Source organism: Pavona decussata, unplaced genomic scaffold, assembly GCF_977016875.1.
Source record: "Pavona decussata unplaced genomic scaffold, jaPavDecu1.1 SCAFFOLD_41, whole genome shotgun sequence".
Classification (NCBI taxonomy): Eukaryota; Metazoa; Cnidaria; class Anthozoa; order Scleractinia; family Agariciidae; genus Pavona; species Pavona decussata.
The window spans coordinates 642,911-668,155 of record NW_028145463.1 but is presented as its reverse complement, the minus strand read 5'-3'; the positions used below and the strand labels follow the sequence as shown (position 1 = coordinate 668,155).

General features: G+C 36.9%; 2 protein-coding genes across 2 annotated transcripts in view; both read right to left on the bottom strand.

Annotated features, from left to right (window-relative positions):
• The window catches only part of LOC146482904 (tetratricopeptide repeat protein 28-like), a 234,347-nt gene that overhangs the window by 94,327 nt on the left and 114,775 nt on the right, over positions 1–25,245 (bottom strand). The window lies entirely within an intron of this gene.
• The window catches only part of LOC146482908 (tetratricopeptide repeat protein 28-like), a 47,086-nt gene that overhangs the window by 16,062 nt on the left and 5,779 nt on the right, over positions 1–25,245 (bottom strand). The window lies entirely within an intron of this gene.

Sequence of the window (25,245 nt, the reverse complement as noted above, 5' to 3'; positions counted from 1 at the left end):
GAAGATCTGAAAATTGACTAAAATTTGCGTGATCAAATTGAACACTCAGATATAAAACTGTCAAAACTCGTAAACACTACAGAAAATATCTGTTATTTCTGAATTTTGGCATTTGACCACATTTCTGTGTGTTAAAATCAGTGGGGTTGACAGACCTGCGCGACTCCCACTGTGTGTCCGTTGTGTTGATAAAAGCTTTTTCAGCTTTGGTTTTACAAGTAATTCTTTAAGCGATTTTCCTTTTTCATAAGAGAATCTTCTCTTTAGATCAAAATGTGATGCGACGCTCTTAATGGTGTTTGTCTTGATTGTGAGGGGGAATTCTCAAATATACTAAATGGAGGGTTTCATACTGATCACTAAGAACCATAAGGATTAGGTTTTGATATGCCATTGTGTATGCTAGCTCTGTGGCATTTGTTAAGGCTCATCGGCTTGGATTGACTTAAGATACAGGATCCGTGGATTTCTTAACTCGTGAATTAATGCTTCTGCTATTGTATCTCGCTGCGTGAAGATTGCACGGATATGAGGGTCTAACAGATCCTTGTCTTTACAAAGCTTATCATTGTTGTCTCTTGCTTTCGAGAGCTATAGATTGTTTTCACTCAGGTGACCAAATCCTTGACTACCGTTGCTACGCCGCCATATTGGTGTACCAAAATTGTAAACAAACTAGTAGCGGCGCTTGCGAAGAACATGGTTTTGTGTCTGATTGTTGGCTGTGGCAGGAAAAGTGGACGAGATAAAAGGATATACTTTGCAAGGGTGTCTTCCATCGTTACAAGTCAAGGTGAAAAAGCTGAAGAATTGTCAGAGGAGAGAAGATCACGCTGGATTTCAGCGATAAGTCATAACGACCTCAACGAAGAGATCTTAGAGCACGATCGTGTTTGCGAAAAGCACTTCGTTTCAGAAAGAGCGGCTTAAAGCTGGAATAACTTTAATATTGACTTTGTTCCAACATTACTTTTGGGACACAAGAAAGTTTCGCTTGTGACTACGCGTAACCTAATTTTCGTTAAATTACACACCGGAAAAATTCAATGACTTGTGCGCGCTAAGTCAAAACTCAAAAACTAAAAATCGTATGAAAAAGCCTAAACTTTTGTTGAATTCGGATTAGAATACACTATCTATTAAGGAAAAAGTAGCACCATACCACAAATAATAGGAGAGATAGAGGCAAATGAATACACACGCTTGTGAACGCGTAGCACAATTTGCGTTAAATTACACGCCGGAAAATTTCAATTAATTGTACGCGCAACGTCAAAACTTGAAAACTATAAATTGTATGGATAAGATTAAACTATTGCTGAATTACGAAAACAATACACTGTGATTTAAAAAAAAGTAGCAGCATAGAACAAATAATAAGAGAGATACAGGCAAATGAATGCAACAGCTTGTGAACACGTAACTGAATTTTCGTTCAATTACACGCCGGAAAAATTCAATTACTTATGCGCGCAACGTCAAAAACTCAAAAAATATATATTGTATGGATAAGATTAAACTATTGCTGAATTTGGAAAACAATACACTGTGAATTAAAAAAAAAGTAGCCGCATAGGTCAAATAATGCGAGAGATAGAGGCAAATGAATGTAAACTGCTTGTCAACGCGTAAGCCAATTTTCGTTAAATTACACACCGGAAGAATTCAATTGCTTGTGCGCGCTAAGTTAAAACTAAAAAACTATATATTGTATGAAGAAACTTAAACTTTCGCTGAATTCTGATTAGAATGCACTATGCATTAAAAGAAAAGTAGCACCATAGCAAAAATAATAAGAGAGATAAAAACAAATAAATGAAACAGCTTGTGAACGCGTAGCGCAAATTGCGTTAAATTACACGCCGGAAAATTTCAATTACTTGTGTGCGCAACGTCAAAACTCAAAATTTATAAATTGTATGGATAAGATTAAACTATTGCTGAATTTAGAAAACAATACAATATAAATTTTAAAAAAAGTAGCCGCATAGGTCAAATAATGTGAGAGATAGAGGCAAATAAATGCAAAAGCTTGTAAACGCGTAAGTCAATGTTAGTTAAATTACACACCGGAAAAATTCAATTGCTTGTGCGCGCTAAGATAAAACTCAAAAACTATATATTGTATGAAAAAGCTTAAACTTTCGTTGAATTTGGATTAGAATACGCTATGCATTAAAAGAAAAGTAGCACCATAGCACAAATAATAAGAGAGATACAGGCAAATGAATGCAACAGCTTGTGAACGCGTAGCGCAATTTGCGTTAAATTACACACCGGAAATCTTCATTTGCTTGTACGCGCTAAGTTAAAACTCAAAAACTATAAATCGTATGAAGAAGCATAAACCTTCGTTGAATTCGGATTAGAATACACTGTCCATTAAAAGAAAAGTAGCACCATAGCAAAAAAATAAAAGAGATACGGGCAAATGAATGCAACAGCTTCTGAACGCGTAGCGCAATTTGCGTTAAATTACTCGCCGGAAAATTTCAATTACTTGTGCGCGCAACGTCAAAACTCAAAATTTATAAATTGTATGGATAAGATTAAACAATTGCTGAATTTAGAAAACAATACAATATAAATTTAAAAAAAAGTAGCCGCATAGGTCAAATAATGTGAGAGATAGAGGCAAATAAATGCAAAAGCTTGTAAACGCGTAAGTCAATGTTCGTTAAATTACACACCGGAAAAATTCAATTGCTTGTGCGCGCTAAGATAAAACTCAAAAACTATATATTGTATGAAAAAGCTTAAGCTTTCGTTGAATTTGGATTAGAATACGCTATTCATTAGAAAAAAAATAGCACGATAGCACAAATAATGAGAGAGATAGAGGCAAATGAATGCAGCCGCTTGTGAACGAGTAAGTCAATTTGCGCTAAATTACACCCCAGAAATATTCAATGACTTGTGCGCTCTAAGTCAAAACTCAAACACTTTAAATTGTATGAAGAAGCTTAAACTTTCGTTGAATTTGGCTTAGAATACACTATCCATTAAAAAAAATAGCACCAAATCACAAATAATAAAAGAGATACAGGTAAATGAATGCAACAGCTTGTGAACGCGTAGCGCAATTTGCGTTAAATTACACAACGGAAAATTTCAATTACTTGTGCGCGCGCGCGCAACGTCAAAACTCAAAAACTATAAATTGTACGGATGAGATTACACTATTGCTGAATTTGGAAAACAATACACTGTGAATTAAAAAAAATTAGCACCATAGCACAAATAATGAAAGAGGTAAAGGCAAATGAATGCAACCGCTTGTAAACGCGTAACCCAAATTTTAGTTAAATTACACACCGGAAATATTCAATGACTTGTGCGCGCTAAGTCAAAACTAAAAAAAAAACTATAAATCGTATGAAGAAGCTTTAACTTTCAATGAATTCGGATTAGAATACACCATGCATTAAAAAAAAAGTAGCACCATAGCACAAATAATAAAAGAGATACAGGCAAATGAATGCAACAGCTTGTGAACGCGGCGTAGCGCAATTTGCGTTAAATTACATACGGCCGGAAATATCCAAATGCTTGTACGCGCTAAGTTAAAACTAAAAAACTACAAATCGTATGAAGAAGCATAAACCTTCGTTGAATTCAGATTACAATACACTGTTCATTAAAAGAAAAGTAGCACCATAGCAAAAATAATAAAAGAGATACAGGCAAATGAATGCAACAGCTTGTTAACGCGTAGCGCAATTTGCGTTAAATTACACGCCGGAAAATTTCAATTACTTGTGCGCGCAACGTCAAAACTCAAAATTTATAAATTGTATGGATAAGATTAAACTATTGCTGAATTTGGAAAACACTACAATGTGAAATAAAAAAAAAAAAGTAGCCGCATAGGTCAAATAATGTGAGAGATAGAGGCAAATGAATGCAAAAGCTTGTGAACGCGTAAGTCAATTTTCGTTAAATTACAAACCGGATAAATTTAATTGCTTGTGCGCGCTAAGATAAAATTAAAAAACTATATATTGTAGGAAAAAGCTTAAACTTTCGCTGAATTTAAAAAAGAATGCACTGTCTATTAAAAGAAAAATAAACAGCATAGGACAAATAATGAGAGAAATAGCAGCAAATGAATGGAACCGCTTGTGAACGCGTAACCCAATTTTCGTTAAATTACACACAGGAAATTTTCAATGACTTGTACGCGCTAAGTCAAAACTCCAAAATTATAAGTTGTATGAAGAAGCTTAAACTTTTGTTCAATTTGAATTAGAATGCACTATCCATTTAAAAAAAAAGTAGCACCACATCACAAATAATAAGAGAGATACAGGCAAATGAATGCGACAGCTTGTGAACGCGTAACGCAATTTGCGTTATATTCGGGTTATATTACACGTCGGAAAATTTTAATTACTTGTGCGCGCAACGTCAAAACTCAAAAACTATAAATCGTATGGAAAAGATTAAACTTTCGTTGAATTTCGTAAGCAATACGCTGTGGATTGAAAAAAAAAAAAAGCAGCATAGGAAAAATAGTAAGAGAGATACAGGCAAATGAATGCATCAGCTTGTGAACGCGTGACTGAATTTTCGTTCAATTACACGCCGGAAAAATTCAATTACTTGTGCGCGCAACGTCAAAACTCAAAAACTATAAATTGTATGGATAAGATTAAAGTATTGCTGATCGCTGTGGATTAAAGAAAAAGTAGCCGCATAGGTCAAATATTGTGAGAGAAAGAGGCAAATGAATGCAAAAGCTTGTGAACGCGTAAGTCAATTTTCGTTAAATTAGACACGTATGAAAAAGCTTAAACTTTTGTTGAATTCGGATTAGAATACACTATCCATTAAAAAAAAGTAGCACCATAGCACAAATAATAAGAGAGATAGAGGCAAATGAATGCAACAGCTTGGTACACTGCGAGCAACGTCAAAATTCAAAAACTATAAATCGCATGGAAAAGATTAAACAATCGCTGAATTCGGAAAAGAATACACTGTGGATAAAAAAAAAAGTAGCTGCAGATGTCAAATAATGAGTGTAGAAGCTTGTCTCCAAAACGAGAAAACACAAGATATCTGTGGATTCGACCGGAGGTAAACAGTCAGGCTGAAAGTGCTTCCCCTTCGATCAACACTAGATCGATTCCGATTGTGGATATTTTCTGCAAATATCGATCTCTGACCGGCAAATCCAGCTTCTTTGCATTTTCAGAAATCGGAAAAGAATAGGCAACCTTCGAATTATCCTCGGAGCTTGATTCGCTTTTGTTTAAATCCATTTTTACTAGTGGGGATAATCAATTGCAGTTGTGACCTTTTTTTTTTTTTAAATAATTTTATTATACAATACTTTCCTTACATTTACAATACTTACAATACAGTACAATATTGACATGCCAATAGAAGACTATGTTAGAAACTATTTAGTTAGATTAATTACCAAGAATTACAGTACTTTAGGTAATATCTGAGAGTTTACATGTACCTTTTACAAAACAGTTCTACTAAACGTTACACTACTAATAAAGACAAAAATTAAGAGAAACAGCACTAACAGATACGCTATTACTTAATAAGAGTAAGAAAAAAACAATTTATTACACCAAAACTGGAACATCAAGGAAAAAGAAACTAAAGGGCCAAGAAATATAGGATTAATTACTATTATTATTATTATTATTATTATTATTATTATTATTATTATTTATTATTATTATTATTATTTTTTTTTGTTAAAGGAGAACCTTCAAATTATTCAAGTATAATCGTCTATTTTATGGGTTGTTTAAAGGAAAGATTGAGGAGTTATAATGACTGAAGTATTTGGTGCCACTTTTGCTGGAAAGCGTTTTGTGTTCCTGTAACAATAGAAACATGTTTTTCTACTTTTAAATTACATCTAACTTGATTAAGATATTCAATTAACGATGGTTTAACGTCCTTGTATTTGCAGGAGTAAATATAATATCTGCCAAGAAGTAAACAATGATTCAATAAGGAGGCGTTTTTATCTCCTTTAAGACCTAAACAATGGCATAACGTTAAAACTTGTGAGGCTGGAATTAAATCAGCGGAAACGAAAAATAGTTCAACACTATTCCAAAAGGCCTGTGTGATCGGGCACTCCCAGAAAAGATGAAGCAATGTTTCCTGTGCTCTTTGACAGAAGCAACAGAGATTTGTTTCCGAAAGTTTAATTTTATACAAAAATGAATTTGTAGCGGTTTTCCTATGGAGAATTTGAACTGGAAGTTCCTTAGTTTCGTACTAACTGTACATAACCTAGGCAGTAGATAAATTGACTCCCAGTCCAAATTCTCCACGTTTTCAATTTCACAGTCCCTTAACCATTTCTTTTGGCTCCTTTCAGGGCGAGTACATTTTTTATTGATGAGGATTTTGTAGGCTGCCTGACTTGGTTTATTTGTTGAGTTTAGTATGTGGAGTACATTTTCTTGAATTTTTTTATCTGGCGATGTCAATTTTAAAGAACTCATAGCACTCCTGATTGCCGAAGTTACTCCACAGAATTCGAGGAAGGAAACAGGAAGGCAAAACTTGTCTTTAAAAGAACTGTAAGTTATGAGCCTTGAATCGCTTGTCATCAAATCATTGATTTTTAGCAACCCCGCATTAACCCATTGTTCATGATAGAAGATACTCTTGGCTGCGATTCTGATCAACGAGTTATTCCAAATATGGCCAGCACTAAATTCAGCTAGGGAGGCAAAGGAATCCTTATAGTTTAAGTCTGCCCACAACTCAATAAGTTCTTGGGTGAAAGCATCTTTTATATTGAGATTTTGGGCATCTTTTGGTGACAAGTTACCGAGAAAAACCAACTTTCCGCCTACCTTAGACAAATGAAAATCGAAAAAGCGCTTCCATTTAGATTTAGAGTTATTTGAAAGATATTTAAGTATCCATGATATTTTTAAAGCCTTATTAAATTCCATTTTGTCTAACATTTTTTGACCACCATCTTGGTAACCTGCTATCATTTCAGTCCGCTTAATTTTGTCGCCCTTGTAATCCCAAAGGAATTTGAAAAGAAGGTCATTTGTCTCTTTCAATGATTTTGAGCACGACGTAGTTGACGACATCACATAAACAAGTTGTGACGCAGCAAGAGCCTTGATAACTGCAATTTTACCGATCAAGGTTAATCTCTTGTTTCCCCAATTATTTAAAATTTCGCCTACCTTATGAACTTTCTCTTCATAATTTAACTTCTTACTTTCTTCGTAATTAATGCAGAACCAAACACCTAAAGCTCTAACCTTGCTATCCGCCCATTTCAGGTTTTTATCAGAGCATAAAATTTGGTTTGACCCTTTCTTGGAGCCAATCCATAGAGCTTCAGTCTTTTCACAATTTACTCGTAAACCTGAAACCTCACCGAATTTTTCCAATATATAAAACGAGCGCTGAAGCGAATTTTGATTACCATCCAAAATCAGCGTGGTGTCATCTGCATATTGACTAAGGTTACATTTCAGTGCTGCCTACTGTGATTCCTTTAACCTCATTGTCTTTGCGAATTGAAGTTGCTAACACCTCTGCGCACAAGATAAAAATGTAAGGCGAGAGGGGACAGCCCTGCCTTACACCTCGACCCAATTCAAAGAAACCTGTCGACCAACCATTATTTATAACACAGCTTTGAATATCACAATAAAACAGATTTATCCACTTTATAAAGGAAGAACCGAAACCAAAATGATGGAATGTTTTCTCGATAAATGCCCATTCGATAGTATCGAAGGCTTTCTCAAAGTCAACAAAGAGAAGTAGCCCGGTAATGTTCTTTGACTCTGTGTATGAGATGACATTATTAATCAAGCAAATGTTTTCTGCAATGGAGCGCCCTTTCAAGAAGCCAGTTTGGTCGTTGTCTCCTAAATTTTCCAAAACAACCTTAAGTCGAGAGGCAATCACCTTGGAAGCAATTTTGTAGTCACAGTTTAATAATGTAATGGGTCTCCAGTTTTTTAGTTCTTGTAGAGACTTGTCTTTCTTGGGTATCAAAGAAATGATACCCCTTCTTTGCGTTATAGCAAGCTTACCCTTCTGATGACTTTTGTTAAGGCAACTTACGAGGAAAGGAGAGACATCCCCCCAGAACACTTTATAAAATTCTGCTGGGAGGCCTTCCGTTCCAGGCGATTTATCGGATTCCATTGATTTTGGAGCCTCGAAGCATTCTTTTTCAGTCATCAGTCCTTCGCATTTTTGCTTATTGATCTCATTAAGTGTAGGGTGTTCCTGACTAAAAAACAGATCGCCAGAAGATGTCACTGCGGTTTTTTTTTGAAGCGTAAAGCGTACTATAAAAGCAATTGCACTCTTCTAAAATATCTAAGTCGTTCGTAACATATGAACCGTTACTCGCCTTAATCTGCATTATTGTTTTCCTCCTACAATGCCTGTTCTCTAATTTCAAGAAATATTTGCTATTTTTCTCACCTTCATTGTACCATCTGGCCTTAGATCTAATTATGGCCCCTTTTGTTTTGTACTGCATGATACTCTCCAATTCATTTTTCTTCAATCTTATCTGTTCCTCAAGAACTTCTTTATCATTGTTCACATCCTGTTCCAATTGCCTTTCTAGGGCGGCTAACTCCCGTTCAGTGTTTGCCTCTTTATTTTTCATCTTCTTCATTTTAGCTTTGGAATATTTCATTGAGGCATCTCTAATTTCAAGTTTCAACATTTCCCACAGCAACACTTCATCGACTCCTTCATCGTTTTCGTATTGGCTGACTGTTTCGGTGATTGTCGATTTGATAGCATTCACATAATCAACTTCACTCAAAAGCGCGCAATTCAATTTCCAGAAACCTGGTCCTCTGGGATTTGAATGATAGTTGATGTCAATTTTACACATCGAATGGTCGGTTTTGTACCCAGGAAGAATATCAGCATTTGAGATTCTTCCCGCGATACTTAAGCTAACCAAAAAGAAATCTAAACGACAATGTATTGCTGGTCTATTCCGTCTCCAAGTGTATCTTTTTTCCTCGGGATTTAAGTCCCTCCATATGTCAGTCAGATCCAAATTATTCTGAATAGATTTAAGTTCTTTTAAAGAATTCCAGTGTGTTGTTTGCTTCCCACCCTTTTTGTCTTTTAAAATATCCAAAACCAGATTGAAATCTCCGCCGAGAATAATTTCATCGCATTTAAATGACAACATTTGTTCGCTCACTGTTTTAAAGAAAACTGGATCATCTGTATTCGGAGCGTAAATATTGCAGATCGTCAAGGTCAGCTCACCAACTTCCAAATCAACAATAATGTATCTGCCCTCTTTATCACAGAGCTGCCTCAAGATTTTGAAGGAAAAGTTGTTATTAAAAAGAATAGCGACACCTAATTTGTTGCTCATCAGACCACTGAATAAAGCTGAATAGCCCCATTCAGCTGCCCAATTCTCAGAAGACTTTTCCGTACAATGAACTTCTTGTAACATATAAATAGAAAAATTTTTCTTTTTAAGCCAATAAAATAATTCTCTCCTTTTTTCATCATTAGCTAAGCCTCGGACATTAAGCGAAGATAAAGTTATTTTAGCCATCTATAAAGAAGTAAAAGAAAAAAAAACTAGGTGCTCCGATATTTGCATACGTCATTCGTAGGGTTGTTAGTCCTTTTGCAAAACTTGGCCATATACAAGACATACAGTGAAATAAAGACGAGTTTAAACAAATAGTTACATTAATTACAGAAAACATAAAAAGTATACTTAAGTTGGGTCCGGCTTAAAGGCTCCTGTAAAGACACTTGATATTCTGTTCACGGTTGCGGTCTGTATCTTTTACCATTTATGTACAGTTTGTCGTAAACCAGTTTTGTATCATGACCCTCCTTCTTTGCTTCCTTCATTGCCTTGATTAAACCCTTCCGTATTTCAACGATCTCTCTCGGAAAATCCTGTGAAATGCCATAATTTGTGCCTGCTAGTGTACGGGCATTCGATAGTATGCGCTCCTTATCTTTGTGAAAGCTGAACTTTGCAATGATTGGGCGAGGTTTCTTGTCTTGCCTGACCTTGCCAAGGCGATGTGCCCGTTCGATCGGTATTTCATCAATTTCTTCCTCCATATTGAGGTTTCTTTCTAGGAAGGTGTATAGCAGAGTTTCTGTCGTAGAACTGGATTCTTGTCGCTCTTCGGGGATATTGTAGAAAACAAGATTATTCCGTCTGCTATGGCTTTCGAGCTTTACAGCACGTTCCTTTTCCACATCAACAGCTTGTGTTAATTTTTTCACACTTTCGGTGAGCGTTGATAGCGTCTTCTGTTGAGCGTCGGCTTTCTCAGTCAAGGTCACTATGGACTTATGAGCGAACTCTAAGCTTTCTCTCAAATCGGAGTTTTCTTTCTCCAAAATACGCTGTTTTTCCTTGAGCTCTTCGATTTCCTTTATTCCAGCTAGAGCAATGTCGAGTTTACGGTTGATTTCTGTTAGCGTCGCCGCCATGGACGGATTCGTTTCGCCCGCCGTCAAAAGTTCGTCATCTGTCTGAGAGCCTTGCGTTGTCCTTTTTCTTTTACGACTATCTTCACCTATTTCCGCGGCGTTCCCCTCTTTATCTGACATTGTGTCTAAACGAAAAGGAGCCCTCTTTCTACGCCATTCGAAGGATATTCGTAGAGCACAGAAAACAGCGTCTGTTCCCGTCGAAAGCTCGGCCCAGTCTCCCCGCAGTTGTGACCTACCAATGCCGTATTACGCAATCAAAAGTGGTACACCAATATGGCGGCGGGCCAATGCGTGATGTCACTTGAAAACGATCTATAGCTTGTTGCGCTGTAGCTTGCTGAGTTGCTTCTTATCTGAAAAACAGCTATTATGTTCTTAGAGCTGAAATGTACCTCCATTATTTTGTGGCTTAGCTCGCATCCGCTGCAGCTATTTGCAGCTAAGATAGACAACTCTCTTGTGAGTCTCTAGGATGCTATTGAAATTTCTTCTGGCGAGTGTCTAATGTTGTTTCTCATGCAAGACTGCTAGCATGTTAAAATAGGGTTAAAACGTCTTCAAAGAATCCAACAATCCTTTATTGTTTCAATAACTGTTTATAGCGGAGCTCCCGCGCGCGCCGCAAGGCGCGCGCGAGCGGAGCCCCATAGCTAAGAGATTTTGGTAAACCCATCAGTGCGAGAAATTTTGGTTTGGTTATGACGTCACTTCCGTCCGACCGACCGTCCGACCGACCGTACGCATGCTACTCCATGTAAGCCAATATGAAATTAGAGACTCAAACCCTGTGCTGCAGTCCGTTTTTTTACGGCGGGAAGTTGCATCACCAACTGCGTTTTAGAAAGAAATAATAAAAATGATAATTTTGACAGACTACAAAGTCAATTTTTGTGACCAACAGAGGGAGAAAGAGCAATACGACTAGCGGCGGGAGAAACAAATTGGCTGCCATATCATCAGAATCTTGAAGTGAAATCACTTTACTCCGAGCCGGCTCGACGAAACGTTGGATTTTTCCTCTTGAAGTGAAACGTTTCGCTCACTTAACGTTGTAGAAGGAACTAAAAAAAATTGGCAATGGAATAAAAGGACTGCTTGATCTGAGAAGAGGTGAGTATATTCATGTGATTTTGTTGACAAAATTTTGCTGGATTGCTATCGTGCTGAGACGCCGTTTAATTTAAACTTAAGCTTAATATTGCTGACTTCAGAGCAGTCTTTTGAACTCATTTTTTTTTTCGGTCCACGTTCATTGTTTCCCTTGGTGTTTTATTTTCTAATCTCCTCCAAATTTTACTTTCCAACAGCGGGAGAAACTCGCGGCGGGAACCTACATGAAGGTGGCACTGATCATAAACAGCAGGCGCCGTGAGTCTTGAAGGGAAGACCCTAGAACTTAGCGGAACGGTGGAAAGGCAGAAAATCACCCCAAATCCTAAAACACGGAACGGGTAAGGGTTAGGTTTAAGGTTATAGTATATTTGGGGTGATTTCCGCCGTTCCCTGTTTTAGGATTTGGTTGGGGTGATTTTCCACCATTCCTCCGTTCCACCATTCCGGCTTTTAGGGTCGCCGATCTTAAAGTGAATCATTTTACTCCGATCTGGCGCGACGAAGCGTTGGATTTTTCCTCTTGAAGTGAAACGTTTCGCTCACTTAACGCTGTAAAACGAACGAAAAAATCAGCAATAGAATAAAAGGACTGGTTATTCTCAGAAAAGGCAAGTACATGTATATTCATGTGATTTTGTAGATAAAACTTTGCTGGTTTGCGGCTGTTTTGCAATAAATTGATTTCTTGCAGTGTTGACCTGCTAACTTCAGAGTCCTTTGAGCTCATTTGTTCGGTTCATATTCATTGTTTCGATCCCTTGGCGTTTTATTTTCTAATCTGGTCCAATTTTGCCTTCCAACAGCGGGAAAAAGAGCAAGGCGAATAGCGGCGGAGAAGGACTCTTTTACAAGCGGCACGTAAACAGCGGATCTTAAAACAGAAATCATTTTACTCTGATCCGCGAAGAAACGTTGGATTTTTCCTCTTGAAGTGAAACGTTTCGCTCACTTAACGTTGTAAAACGAACGAAAAAATCAACAATGGAATAAAAGGACTGGTTATTTCCAAAGAGGCGAGTATATTTAAGCTTAAATGTGATTTTGTTGACAAAACTTTGCTGACTTTTGCAAGATATTTTTGTGCAGTGTTCACACCGCAACTTGTTTAACTTAAGCTACTGCTAACTTCAGAACAGTCTCTTTAGCTCATTTTTTCGGTCCATGTTCGTTATTTCCCTAGCCTTGGAGTTTTATTTTCTAATCTCATTCCTTTTTGCTTCATGTAAGAAAATTTGATTCTCAGGACAGGTAAAAATGACTATTATAGCAGGGCTTGAACAATCGATGAAACCGATGATAAGAAAATCAATCGATGACAATCGATGCCAATTAATCGATTGATATTGATAATTGATGAACAATCGATGCACAGGTTTTTTGTGATTATCGATTTCATCGATTATCAATTTTTTCGATTATCAACGCCAATCGATAAGTTAATTGACATCGATTGGTTCACATTTTTGATGTGTTTTATTTTCAGTCAAGATTTACAAAAAGAATCTGAGTCCAAACTGTGGCTATAGTTCTCTTGTGACCGGTGGTCACTGTGTTTCGGACAGAGGCTGTACATGTTGTGTTGTTGGCTTTTTCCCCCGCAGCTCTAACTAAGTTTCTCGATATGGTCTCTTTCTTTCCAGCTTTTACCATACGGCTCACTCATTTAAGCCTGCATGCAGTAAACTTTATCCATTTTTTTACCCTGTTTACTTTATGCACCTTTGTTGTGGCAAAGAAGTAATAAAATGATTACTGAAGCCTATTCACGTTAATTCTGGTTTATTTTATTACAATTCAGTATAATTACATCACCCAACATTCAGAGCTCACTCGTCTCCAGTCGCATTTGCATACAAACTATCCGGTGAACGAATTCAAATCTGAAACATTTGTGCGTTCTGCGAGAGCGTATGCGTACATGCTGGAACGTGTGGAATACCGAAATTTTTTTTAACACCAATCGATGACAATCGATGAGTTGCGACCACTTTTGTGTGATTATCGATTGGTCATTGATTGGCCGATGCCAATTGATGCCAATTAACTAACAAGGCATCTATTGTCATCGATTGATTGATTGATTTTCCAATCATCGGTTTCATCGATTGTTCAAGCCCTGATTGTGGTCAGTGAAACAAACGTCTCGTAACACTTTTTTATCGTTAGCATAAACTACTGACAAGTTTTTCTCGCATATATTTCTAATTTTTGCATTTATTTCTGACAAACTTCACAGAGAATAAACACAAATACTTTAAAGGATAGGATATTTCTTTTCAAAAAACGTTAAAAGCGAATGTAAAATTAAGTCTTAGTCAAAAGTGTGACCTCATTTTCATCATGCATCATAACATCAAGCGTACGCAAAATTTGTTCGCTTGTTTGTGCAAATTTTTGAAGATCGTCGTGTAGTTTATCTCTGTTCTGATTGTTATGAATAATTTATCACAGTTTGTTTTTTTTCCATTTATTACTCCAGGATACATGTATATTTTAAGTCTGTTTCATGGTAAGTGTAGCCTTTTTCTCTGAGGTTTATGTACAGTTATCAGTTATATTTGCAAGAAAATCTCTAAGTCCGTTGGTATAATGTACAGATTTCGTTTCCTTTTGTCATCAAACACTAAAAAATCTTTGTATTATACCTTAATTTATCCCTATTTAACTTATTGTACTACAGTTTGGTCTTCTACTTATGTAACAAACTTAAATCGCATTTTTCTTCTTCAAAAACGAGCTGTGCGAGCTATGACAAATTCTAATCACCTTGCACCTTCTGCACCTTTATTTGCACAATTGAAGATCCTAGATATTTTTAAAGTGAATTCCTTTTATATTGCAAAATTTATGTTTTCCTATCACCAACGTTTGCTGCCTTCGCCCTTTCTAAATTTATTTCCGACTGGTGGTCAAATTCATAATTATGATACTAGAGCCTCAGCTCATTTTCGACCTCACACCTGCCGAACTAATATCAAGCAATTTACTATACTCTATAGAGGGCCAAAAATATGGAATGCTTTGCCATTATCAATTACGTCTTCCCCTAGTCTATCCACCTTCAAAAGAAAGCATCTTGATTTCCTCAGTTAATTGCATGAAACGTCCGACTCTGTTACGTCTTTATAGTCTTACCACCACCGTATGTTAAAAATCTCAATACAATGTCTTTACTGGTCTTAAAGTCCCAACATATCTCTGAGGAGACCTCTCAGTATAAGCCCGGGGGTTTCTTGAGGTCTCCTCGCCACTTCTTACTTCTTTTACTATTATTATTTACTCTAAACTTATGTACTTGTAATCCTAGTCTATTATTCATTGTAACTTTCTATGTTTGTATGTCGTGGTGAATAAATAAGTAAATAAATAATAAATAAATAAATAAATACAGCTTTTTGTTGATAAACAAAATTTGCCTAAGACAGTGACAGTTCGCCTCGATCATCTTTAAAACTAAAAAGAATAATAACAACAGAAAAAAATACTTTGAGCGTGAAGAGAACTATCAAAAAGTCTCGATAAATAGCCAATCCCGTCCTGAATATTTACCTACAGTGTACATAATGTTTTGATATTTTTTTTGTACCCCCCACTCATATCCATGTAGCTTAGAATGTAAGTTCTATTGAAATGGGTTTTTGGGTTTCAAGAGGATACCTTACTACCTTAATATACCTTATAGTATAGCAGATAGTATTTTTATTTGCATGAGGCCGAATAGAATTAAGGTTTAATTTTCAAGCGGCAGGGGTATTTTGCAGAATACCGAACGTTGAATCTATGGAAGTCCACCTTTAATGCAATGGCTGCCATAACAACAAATTAAAGCTAACCACCTGAATAATCAGTACTTAGCCCTAAACAGAAATAGAAAAGTGCTTAGCCCTTGATAACTTTGTTTGTTGCTTAATAGGTGTCTCGCGTTCAAGCGACGTAGAGTGTACGGTTGAAACTGTGGATACCTAACCCCCACATCAAATTAATTAAAGCTTACAGAGCCGGCTTATTAAACTATACCAAGAATTTTGAAATAAAATGAATTGTCGAATTTTTAGCGCTGTTTTCTCAAATCAATTTTTTCACTTGTAGGGGGCACTTTAAAGAGCTAAAACTCAAATGGAATTTGTTTGTTTACCTTCAATTTTAGACAGTAGCTAGTTTAACATATAAGGAACAAAGACTTGTCGCGAATTTTTTCTTTTAAATAATATTTTTTCTCCGAGCAATTTTTATACGATCACTTCACATTTGTTTAATCGTATTAAGAAAATGTTCTGTAACTTTTCACTGCAATTGAATATCACAGAACGCAGACATTTTGTTTTTTGCGCTTTGGGTCCGGAAACTGAGGAGCAAATTCAATTAGCGAAAATTCACTTGACTTGTAGCCTTTAAAAGGTGATTCGGACGCTCGCATTTAGAGGTGGCAAACAATTCGACAATTCATTTAATTTCAAAATTCTTGATATAGTTTGATAGCCAGCTCTATAAGCTTTAATTTGATGTAGGGGTTTACATATCTACAGTTTAAACTGGACGTGGACATCGCTTGGACGCGAGAGACCTCTAAAGGTATACGGTAACCTTAATGCTAAACTGTTATAGGTGCGTAAAATGCGACATTCAGCATTCGGCATTCTGCAAAATACCCCTTCCAGTTAAGCGACTAACAATATTGGGGGTCTAAGCACTTTTCTATACTATATAGGGTTAAGCGATTTACCAATAATTATTGACTGCAAAGTGTGTCCACTTCTAGTGCTGCACTTTTTATTTGCCGGCAATGGTAAAAGTTCACACTCACTATCATCATTCTCACTCTCACTCAGCATCTCCTTAGTTTCACTGCACCATGTTTCACCCACAACAACAGTGTCGTCTCCACCCTTTTTTATCATTATCATCAGATGTGGGTTTGTTAGCTTGTAAAAGACACTAGCCTGGCACTTCCATTGTCACTAATGTCTGCCCCCTTTGCTTCTTGTAGATGACTGGTTATTAGTACAATCTTTTAATTTTTTCAATTTTTTTCTTGTATAGAAGGGAATGTTTTTTCAAGTGAGTGACAAGTTAAAAAAACAAGATATTTTAACCCTCCAGATAGTAGTAACTCTTCCCAATTGTTATCCTCGTTCTCTGTTTCATTGCTTCTCAATGGTCGCTTGACTTCGCAAATCTTTGGAAAATGGAGATGTCTAGGTATATTTTCACTAGCTCCTCAGAAACCACAAACTAAGGTAGAAGAAAAGTCTGCAGTTTCTTTCGCTGTGTTCAGCTTTCCTTCATTGAAGGAATTAGGCATAAAGTCATCAACAGTACTGGTCATGCGGTTCCAGCTTAAGATTAGTAGCCGGAGATTCAAAGACATTTTAATTTGTACCTTAACTTCTCTTTATCCAGGGAAGGGCATGGAATTCTGTCCATCATGGAGCCAGCCAACCATTTTCACATGAAGTGCACTGCTGCTCTTCCCTAACTCGCAGGTGTCTTTGACAAATTCCATGTATAACTCTAGCCACAAACTTTTGCAAAATAATGATTATAGCCATGTTTTTTTTAACTTTCAGATGCCTTCAAGTAATCATGATTAGCTGGGTCCTGTTGAAAAAAAAAACCCGCCTCCTCCTCCCTCTCTGTTACAAATGCACTTATGTAATCTGACAACAGGTGCATGGTCAATGTGCAACGCTATGTCATGAGCAACCCTCCATGCATTTCTTTCCATTCTTTATCTACGTAATTTCATAGTGAGCTGGTCACAGTCGTCTTCTAAATTTCTATGTCTGATTTGTCATGAAATCTGAAATGGCATCTGGGCCAACTCCAGAATTAGTCCTTTTCAGCCAGCTTTCCCCTAGCCACTGCTTTCACGTGCTTGATGAATCCTGATGCGGTAATCAGACTTGCAAATTCTGGACAATTCGGCATCATCACAGGCCCCCATCTGCATAAATTATGAACCCTCACTCAGGAGTGTTTTAAGATTTACCACTGCCTGGGCACAAAAGCCATGCACAGAGGGTGTAACCTTTACTGGAAGGTTTAGATCTTGTGTTTTAGCTGTAGCAAAAAATAAATTGATGTAAGCTTTTTATTTACCATCACAGATCATGACAGATGTGATGAAAACACAGTATGGCTCATGAATCATTGTGTTAATGAAGTTCTTGTTGAGGCAGTTCATTGTAAATTATCCATTCTTGCGTGAAAGTTTCTGACTGTGCACTTTTCCCATCAAGGGATAGGTCCAGTGGCATATTAAATTTTTTACCTTTTGATAAATGTTGATGTGATGGCAGGAGCCAATGAATGGGCACTGGCTGAGTATACAAAATTTTTCTTCAGCCGTAAAGATTTTAATTAGTTGGCCTGATGCAGGGCTATTGCTCTAGCATGTTGTGTACAACAGAGATTGGCTACTGGTTATCTGAGCCTACAATAGCTGTGTTTATAAGCAACAGTCAGCACTGTCACTCAATCATTCTTATAACTACAGTCAACTCTCTCGTAAGCGACCAACCTTGGTGCACGACAAAGTGGTCGCTTACGGGAGGTGGTCGCTTACGGGAAAGATCAACAAAATAAGCGTAATTTTACCTTAGCAGCTAAATTAGGCAAATAGAAACTAATTTATTTGATTTTTTCACATTTATTCTTCTGATAAAACTTTGTATAACATTTAGGAACAGATCTGTCCCGTTTACCTACAGATCTAATTATAGCCATCTTCTCTGTCTGTAAACTGTTATTATCTGTCAGCAGTCCGGGGTAGCATCATTAAAAATTGAACTTTTGTCACTTCTTAGTAATGATTTACTAACGATCATACGTGATTATGTTAGGTGGTTGCTTACCGTAAACAGAAAACAAAAGAATATGTATAATTTCTGGCCTAAAAAGTGGTCGCGGTCTCTATAGAAATTGAGTGGTGGTCCCTTACATGTACAAGAGAGCTCTTGAAACAGTATTTAACTGAGAAACAAAACGGTTGTCTACGAAGTGGTCGCTTACGGGCGGTGGTCGCTTACGAGAAGTGGTCGGTATGAGAGAGTTGACTGTATTGACTAAATTGATAGAGGCTACAGAAATATGCTGAACAAGGGGCATTCCCTGTATACTTTACAGTGCAACGAACTCAACTGGGGCCACCCAACATTGATCAGCCACTCACAGGTCAAGTTTACAACAAAGGAGTCTGGCTTTGTTAGTTGATAAACCAATAAAAGACGAGAACATTTCTTTAAATTTCAAAGTGTCTGTCTTATCGGTGGCCTTGGTTGAGTTTGTTGCACTGTAAGACAAAACCTTACCTTACCATTAGTTATATATATATATATATATTTTTTACAAAGCCTGAATATCAGCTGTTTCCCATCTCTCACCAATCATCTAGAGAGGAGATGACTGATATTCAGTGATTTAACAGACAAAAGGTCAAACTTCTTATCAGCCATCTCTTTTAATTGAAAGAAAAATTTAAAACTTGGTAGTGGGTATTGAATTATGAAATATGTACAGTTATTTATTTTTACAGTGCAATCTCAGTTATTTGCACTCTCAATGTTTTTCAGCACTCCCTATTCTTTGCACAAATAGTTGTTAATTCTCTTGAATTTGCTTCAGTCAGTTTTTTGTCTCCTATTTTTTGAACAAAATTTATTTTCCCTAGGAAGTTAAAAAAAAATTGGTACTTCCACTGCAGCGATTGTCACATAACATTATAATTTATGAAAATGTTAATATGCCAAGTAAATTGTTTTCTTTTACACTCCAAGGATAATTCTCTGATTTCTCAGTTGTATAGTCAGTACTGCACAGCACAAAATTTCATTATCCCTTAATTGTTTTGTTATTTCCAACTTTACTCCAAGTTAACTCTCATGTAGCAAAGTGTAGAAAAACTGCTGGGGATAACCAGCTCCCATAACTGCCTGATGGATTTTTTTGGTAAAGATTTTGACAGGGACGGTTGAGGATTTATACACAATTGTTATTTGATTCTATGTCAAACAATTTCCTAAATAAATTTAATTTAAAACCAGATACAAATGACTATGGACTGAAAAAAAAAAACAATTCCGTTGATTAATTAGACTTACGACATTTATTGCATTCAACATACAAAGAACGCACTCCTTACACAGATTGGAGTTGAGATTGTATGGGAGAACCAAAGTTGATTGCAGTGAATGAAAGGATATTGGGACATATATCTGGCACCCCTGTAGATTTTGCAGGGGCAGATGATATCATTACCAAATTGGCAAAGGAGAGAACCTTAACGCTAGGATTGCGGTTATCAAACGTACTCTCTGATCCAGTTTTGATTATTACTAGTTTCCATATATACAAAGTAGCAAAAGGAATTCACAAGTGATTGTTGTTTTGACTTTACAATATCAAGAATATTAAGAGGCAGCCAATTACTGCTGTAGATTCTCTGAGCAAAACAGTATCACTTTGCACTCTCAAAACAAAGGAACTAATGTGATTGACAGGAAGTTATGAAAGGTTCATGTTTTCCTATCCCTACCGAAACAAATGGGAAAATTATATACTGCATTCTTAGATTAAGTTAAGAGCAAGAAAGACATCTTGACTCTCTTGTAAATCAATATCAGTTGCATGGAACTGAGCACTTAGTTTGAGTAATTATACAAAAACCAAAATAAACAACTTTAAGTGTACAAGAATATAGCTATCAACCTGGGAATAACAGAAATTTTTAAAAATGAGCTTTTCAATCTAATTTATTGAATTAATGAGCTACAAGTGCAGTAAGAAAATATAAAAATGGCACAAAGCTAATTTTACTTGAAGAAATCTCTCTCCTGTATTCAAACATCTCCAATGTGCATCTCCCTCAAACAGAACGTAAACATAAAAAAATCACTCAATTTGACTAGAAAAAGGTGAAATTTTTAATATTTTGTAAATCCTTAGCTATAACTTATAATGACTCGTTTTTCAATTGTTCCACAGTGTACTAGTTTGCAACGATCTCCTAGTATTAGTAGACCACATGAATTGATATAACAACACTGGCCTACTATATTCCGTATAAGCTTGCAATTTTAATATTATCTTGATTAAAGATTACTTTTAGAAAATTGCTCCCTCGTCAGAAAAAAAAAACACTACAAACAGTTTAAAGGTGTGTATGCATACATAAATATTTGAAGTTATCTTACCTCCTTAATTAACAGAGCTGTCGGACCTTTCGCCTTCCCCCGACACAACAAAACCCCTTCTAGTTTTGACATTTATCGCACTAAAAGTTTTCCTTCAAATCTGCTGTTAAAAGGGAACATTTCCACACAGTCGCGCAGGAAAAATAAGACGAGGCGTAGGAAAAATTCGATCGGTTCCAAACCTGAAAACTTATGCAAAAATTAAAAAGATCCTTTCTTTTCTTATCCACCATCCTAATACAGGAAGATATCTGAAGTAACTGCTATTTTTATCCTGTTTTATCCAGATCTCTGGAACGAAGCAAAGACAATTAAAATTCGCCTCTTCGCTCGTTCTCAGGTAGGTACTTCATGTATGGTATTATTAATAATTACCATATATGAAGTACCTACCTTATCCAGCGCCAGTTCCGCTGGATAAGGGTAATACGGGCTCGGGGAACGAGATTGCCGCCATTTTTTAAATGCTGGATCTGGGTACTAGGAGTCTAGGATCAGGAATCGGAAGACCTTAGATAACATAGTCTCCTTTGCAGCCGTTATTAGTGTCGTCACGCTACGCTCCGTGGGGAGGAGCGTTGCGTGACGACCCTAATAACGGCTGCAAAGGAGACTAGCTATAGATAACAAGGACTGGAACCAGATTTCAGAGCCTAGTGCTTTTCGCGAAAACGTCGGTTTGGTGGGGGTGCCCATTCTCGCGGGCTCACAAACCTGGTTCCAGTACTTGTTATTTAAGGATTATTTAAGGATTTTCCTAGGAATCTCATTCCCATTCAAAAACGCGCGTGGGCTCTGAGGACGAGATTGGGGTACAAGCGCAAAGATCAACCAATCACCAACCCTTGCTCAGTGAAAGGAAAATTAAGAAAAAATGCCCTCTGTTCCAACAAATCAGGAGCCGATGATCATGGGCTCCTGGTATTACATTGTTGATGGGGAGTTTGCTGCATATGCATTAAAAATATATATAACTTTAGTTTAGAAAGGATGAGGAACTATGTCCATACGATAAGCAGATTTCTATAAATGCTAGCAAAAACATTGGAGCTCCGCTTTTAGGCTTGGCTAAATATATATATTATTGCTTTTCAGTGCATTATGCAATTTGCTATTGAAGTGAACTATTTATCAACAACGTTTAAACGATTTTAATCCAATAAAACCAAGATCTTCCTAAAAAAAACGAAGATTTGCGAAAAAATTGCGAAGAAAACGAAGACTGTGGGTACCCATAGAGAGGCTAATATAACGTATCGTGGTAACCATTTACCGTTTATGTTTACGTTTAAATGTAAACTTTTAAGAGCTGTTAGTTTTCTCATTGTAACTCTGGCCCTGAAGAAGACTAGTTGTACTAGTTAAAATATTGGCCCCTAATAAATAAGCCCTTTGCCGTAGTGTCAGCTTTGCAATCAGTTTGGTTTATTTACACTTAAAGAGACGTCTGGCACGTGCATTTCACTGCAAGAGATCCGGCAACGGAACGTGTTCAGAACAGTTTATTTTGCGTCGTGTGGCCCCCTGCATCAGGAAAAAGTTTCGTATCGTGCTACACCCTCATTTGGAGAAGATGTAGTAATAACGATCACCTAAAAAAGCCGGAGACTTGCATTCTGAAACAGAGAGACTAATTAAACCACCTTTTACGAGACACACCGGCAGTGAACGCGGCTTTGAAAATCATGCTCCCAGGGGTGTGGGACTTATTGTTTGATATTAAACTTTTTTATACAGTCCGACGTCTATTAAGCGGCCACCCTCCAATAAGCGGCCACTTTCCAAAGTCGCGCATTATTTGTCAGTAAAATGCTGTATTCGATACCTCTATTCAACGGCCACCTCTATTAAGCGGCCGCGGCCACCTTCTTGCTGTTGCAAGTTTAGTATTTATTGGTTTTTTTTTTTTTTTTTTTTTACAGCAAATTACCTTTTCAAGCGAAATGGTGACAGATAATATGAAGGTGATAACTGATAAGAACAAGAACTGCAATTTAATCTCCACTATAATGACACCGATCAACTCCGACACTTTGCCCTGTTCCACGGTTACCAGGACCTTGCCCAATCTATCGGAAAGGCAAATGACTTGATATCCTCGTTACTCCGAGCCCTACAACGGCAAACAGCAGTGACGGATTATTTGAAATAAATCGTCCGTGAAATACTTTGAGCTAATTTTTTTACAAACTGTTGATGCAAGAAAAGGCCTAAGAAACTTGATGTTTTGTTACATAGATTTGCATATTTTTCTGTAGATACTCAACACTAAAAGAATACTCTACTTATCGACTACGTGCTCTCTGTGTTAGAGCTAGAACTTTGCACGGACTTGAAATGCGCAAATACAGGGCACTTAATGTTTTGTTTCAATGATTTTTGCATTCATCTTCACAAATGTTCACCTTTCAACAAGCGTTTTGCTATATAGAGGCAATAAAATTACGTTGACTGCCATTTTTACCCAAGTTTTATTGTACCTCTATTAAGCGGCCAGTTTTTAAAGTCCCCAGGGTGGCCGCTTAACAGAGGTCCGACTATAATATAGGGAACGACTAAACATCCCCATCGATTTCAATATTACAGCGGTACAAGAGTGCCATATGGCACATGAAGTCATTACGCGCTCAATATTGGGTCAATTTGTATCAAATTTGGACACCAAACAGATCTTGGAGATATCTGCACAATGAAAACATAAAATCTTACCCCCCTTATACATAAGACATGATTAACCACCCCTCCATTTTATAATATTCCACGCTAAAATGGACAGGACCATTCATTTAAATAAATTAATTTTTCATTGTTTACAATGAACACTACTTTGCGAAACAGAAAAATACTATCCGTTAGAAATCGAAACTTCTTGAAAAATCGATAATTTCGAATTGACGCATCAACGAGATTGACCAATTTGCACCGAATGGCTTTCCATATAGCTGATACGATGGATGCAATGCCTGTAGACATCTATTAGGGTTCTATCTCGGAAGATGAAGATGGGGAGGGCTGGTCTATAAACGCACTGTATAATGACAGAAGGCGTAACACTGGAGTATCTTTCAGCCATTTTCAATGTTACGTGCACAGCGCTAACGCGCACCTTATCCTTCGACAGGCCATCTGCAGTCTTAGATGTAAGCACAACTGATTTACTTACGGTTGAACTCGACTTTGGGCAAGGGAGATGGGTTTATTAATCTTCAGAGTGACGTGGTGGGGGGATATTTAGAAGTCAATCCGAGATCGATAATTAAATCGGTGGTTTTGGAAATTTAACATGAGAACAAAACGGCTGAATTCTGTACCCGAAGTTACAGAACAGAGCCGACCGAAAGCGGTCAAATAGTTTGAATTTTTCTGAGAGTCATGCAAAATTTACAGGTTGATACATTTATCAGCCATTTTAGGTGAGCATTTGTCATTCAGTTTCAGTTTAGCCAATAAGTGTTTAATTTTCATATACGGTCTTTCAGCTGTTTATCAAGCATGTCGAAGATGGTGCGTCGAAAGATGGTCGCTGTTCCAGTCTTCCCTGTGCACGTAAAACTCAGTTGTAAGCTGGTCTATTCGTGACCTGCCTAAGGATAATGCTCGTAAACAGTCGCTATTTTTATCTTTATGGCTCGCGAAGATTGGATACGAGAGTGAATAAAGGCCACTCTCGTACCCACTCTTCTCTCGGCCCACAAACATAGAAACAGTGACTGGGTATGAATCTGTCTTAGAAGGACCTTAACAGTGGCTTCGGAGGTCTTTAAAGAGGAAGTGTCACTTATTTTTAGTGTCACTTTGAATAGCGAAAAAACATATTTGTATCGGATGGGAACATTAAAATAATAGTTCAATTTTGTTTTACAAATAACCCTTCTAGGGAACATGCAAAAACTAGGGTCAATCATTTTTGTCTGCAGATGGCTAAGATGGAAATGGATTGAAACTTGAAAAAAATTGGCCAATCTTTTGAAGTTCCTCGTGTGAATTTAAAGCTGATTGTATTCTATTCTCACCCGGAGAAATCATTTCAAACTTTTCTCCCGCTGCTCTAAGAGCGATTTCATGAGGTTATTTGTGAAATATTTGAGCTGTTTTGGCCAACATACAGCAAAATCTCCGCGACGGTTCCCCCTCAGCTTAAAATAAATGAAATAAAATATTTGGATTCTACTGTTCTCAAACCAAACACGTTTTACAGATTTCACTTTTTTAATGTTAATGTTTACAACAGTCTCACTTATTATATTCGCTACACTTATTGTTCTCTAATGGGGCGGTTTACACGATACTGGATAGACTTTTATTCCCTTACGACTTGAACACTTGCTGACATCGTATTAACAAAAGCCGTTTTGATGAAGCTGTAAGTTTCATTTTTTAACGAAATCTTCAAACTTAATCGGAAATATGAAACAAACAGTCATGTCACGTTTACATGACCCCAGAATGGGTTTTCGTACAAAAATTA